Here is a 3,876-nt window from a genome sequence, read left to right on the forward strand (position 1 = left end):
AGAGAGAGAGAGATTGAGAGATTAATCAATCAATCGTAGATTAAATCGAAAGGTATAACAGTGCAGCCTTATGTTTTGGGATGGTGAATGTTGAAGAAAAACGGTATTTACTTCTCTTCGTAAAACTTCAGTTGATTGAAAAAGTAATTCAAAGCGCAGTCTAAAATGATTCATATATAAAGACACGTGTAGTTAAATAATTAATTAATTACCAACAACAGTATATTACGAGTACAATTCAAAGTTTTTTATTGATTTGTTTCTTTTTATTTTTAGCCCGCGGAGAGGACGATGATGGCTGGACTACAGTTCGATACTAGTGTTTGCTGCCAGCACTGATATTAGCTCATTAATGATATAACAAATAGGGATTTATCATCCCCAACACCGCTGCCATATTATTATTATTACTACTACAGCCCTTTAACAGAAGGTAGCCTGTGGACAAGAGTCGGATGCACATAAAACCAAAACTGAATCTTATAATTATTACAACTACTGCTACAATTTTTTTTTTTTTTCTTTTTAACTTCTAATTTACAAGTTTTAATTTCAGAATTTTTCTCCCCAACTTCCTGTATAAGGAGGTAAAACATCAAGGACAATGCCCTGTCTATTTGACGGTCACTTTGGCCTGTCAACAACCTGCTGTATACCTTCTCTACCTCCTCCTATCAGCTGAATATTAACCCTGTTTCTCTCAGATTGCCAGGTTTCCCAAATACAATAAATATAATAATAAATAAATTCATTTTTTAAAAATATATTTAAATATATCGTTCGATTGTGCTAATTACCAACTGACAAGACTTTTCTGGTTATAACATATATATATATACATGCGCACACAAACACGCAAACATGTATCACAGGCGCACACATACGTATATTTGGGGCTCTTGTATTTTCTGTTACCCTTTGATTTTAAGTGTGTTTAAATGTATAAACAATTCAATAAAACTGAAACTTTGGAAAATTTTTTTTAAAAATCACGGTGGTGCACCAGCATGACCGCAGCCACTTGGCTGAAACCCATAAATAAATAAATAAATAAATAGGTACATAAATATACATATACATATATATATATATATATATATATATCCACAAACACACATACAGATTATGTGTGTGTGTGTGTGCATTGTATTGTGCGCGTGCGCGCGTTTACTGGAAGTAAAAGATTTATTCAATCACCACTATACATACAATATACATATATACCAGCATACACACAGATGATATATATATATATATATATATATATAGTACAAAAAAAAAACAGGGCGTATCATGTAAACGTTCAAGAAGATTGGAAGAAGACTAACGTTTCAAACCTACGCTGTTATAAGGAGAGAAAAATAAAGAGAAAAGAACAAGTGTGTCTCAATTAGACGGACGCCGCATACTGAAATGACCGGAAAAGGAAGAAGTGGGCTTGAGGCGTGGGTGGTAAAGAGGACAATGGTGAGGTGACACACGTGTGTGTGTGTGTGTGTGTGCGCGTGTGTGAAGCTATTGTGTGAGTGTAGCGTGTGAGTACATATGTATGTGACCTTGTTTTCTGTTTACGTGTGTGTATGAGGCTATCAGACATGTATGTGTGTGACGCAATTGAGTATATGTATATTGTGTTTGTGTGAGAATGCGTGCGTGTAAGTATATGTATGTCCTTGTTTTCAATTAGTGAGTGTGTCTATGAGGCTGTCGGGCAAAGTGTGTATATATGAAGCTAACTTGTGCATGTATGTTTCGCATATTTGAGCGTGTGTATACGTGTATATTGGTACGTATATATGAGTGTGAGACGAGCTGGCAGAATTGTTAGCATGCCGGGCGAAATGCTTAGCAGTATTTTGCCTGCCGTTACGTTCTGAGTTCAAATTCCGCCGAGGTCGACTTTGTCTTTCATCCTTTCGGGGTAGAGTCGACTTAATCCCTTGTCTGTCCGTGTTTGTCTCTTCTATGTTTAGCCCCTTGTTGACAATAAAGAAATATATATGAGTGTGAGACTATGTGTGTGTTTTGCGTGCCAGGAGGGAGTTGTCGTTCTGGAATAGGTGACAAAAGAGATTGGTGTTTGGAACTGTGTGATGAATGTATGGGTGCTAGAGTGTGGCGGGAGGGGTTATATGTATTATCTGGTTGAACAGAAATGGTGTTGTGTTCTCAGTTATACGGTGTAGGTATGTGTGGGTAGAAGTCGAGGGGGTCAGTAGGAAGGTAAGAGATTTGTGGTGTATTTAAATGTCTGAAGAGGGGTGGAAGATTTAGACAGCGAGGTACATCCTGCTCTAGACGAAGGCGGGATTGCGAGTGGCCTCTGTACAAAGCCATTTCCAACGCAGACAGATGTTGCAGTGAATGATCAGTCGAGCAGAAATGAGTATCATTGCCGAGTATGATGTCTGGAATTTGTTAGGCGAAACGGTCAGCTAACACCAACCAGTTTGTCCAATATGCGGTGAGTGGCAAAGAGAGCACAAATTACTAGAGGTTCAAGTGAATGAATCGATGATGTTGTAGGGACAGTGGTGTTGGAGAAAAAGGGACAGGTGCATCAGCATGGACGAGGGCAAGGGAAAGGATGAGTGCCAGGAGGGAGTAGGAAGCTACGAAGCAGTAAGTTGCATAGGTTCCAGGTGCGTTTGAAGGAGCTAGGGAAGTTGTGGGAGGTGGAAGAGTCGGATAGGAGTTAGTGGAAAGCGTGTTAAATGGTGCGTCAGATGGATCAGGTAAGGGAAAGGGATGTGGGTAGAAGTGGGGTGAGCATGGATAAAGAGGATGGAGTGGAAGTCTGCGAGGTGGGTTTGTAGTGGATGGATGTGGTAACGAGAGCAATAGCTGATGACAACGGAAATAACTAAGAAGTTAATAGATGTTAGATACAGAGCAGGAGAATTCAAGGGTGGGGTGGAAGGATTAGAGAAAAGAGAAGGAATCGAGTTGATCGCGCAATAATGAGGTCGTGCCAACATGGTCATCGATGTGCCGACCACATAGTTCAAGAGTGTGACCGGTAAATTGTGAGAATATTTGGGCCACAACGCAGCCAATCAGCAGGTTTGCATAGTTGGGGCCCATTCTCATTTCCAAAACCCTTCCTGAGACCCGATGGTAAAACTCTCCTGCGAACGAAAAGTAGGGCCGGCTTTAAGGTTTCTGGCGCCCTGGGTAACTTGAACTTCGGCCTGTAGAAGCTGATGGTTGTGGAAATTTCCCCCCTTGGCACCCCCTAGTACATGGTGCCCCAGGCGACTGTCCGAGTTGCCAATACCTTGAGCCAGCCCTGAGTGCTAGGCTAAGGATCGGGACAGAAATCAAGGAGGCCTTCATTATGTGATGTACAGAGAATTGATGTCAAGGGTGAATAAGAGACAGGATGGTCCTGAAGGAAATGAGAAAGAATTAGAGATGTAGAGTGTGGTTGGTGTCATGAATTTGTGAGGAGACAGAGGTCGAGACACACACACAATGGAGACATTTAAATACATCCAGGCAACTCTGTAAAAATCGAACCCTGCTAACTAAATTATTCAGTTATTTCCACAGCAATCCATATATGTTGTTCATTTCCTGTGACATCCAATTTGTAAAAAAAAAACACCAATTAAATTCATCATTGAGAATCATAGCAAAAAATTCTAACTATGAAATGAATACAATGGCACCTAATTTTTCTTTTGGTATGGTATTGTTATGCAACTGAAGGCTCGATTAACTATGCGTGTTGCAATGTGCAATGCTTGGGTCCTGTCAGGCTATATGAAACACATGAAAGTCAAATAAATCGTTGATAACTCATCATCATGCTTTGTTTATGTATGCGTCTGTGTGTGTGTGTGTGTGTGTGTATATATATATATATATATATAT

This window comes from Octopus bimaculoides, chromosome 2 (assembly GCF_001194135.2).
Source record: "Octopus bimaculoides isolate UCB-OBI-ISO-001 chromosome 2, ASM119413v2, whole genome shotgun sequence".
NCBI classification, from domain to species: Eukaryota; Metazoa; Mollusca; class Cephalopoda; order Octopoda; family Octopodidae; genus Octopus; species Octopus bimaculoides.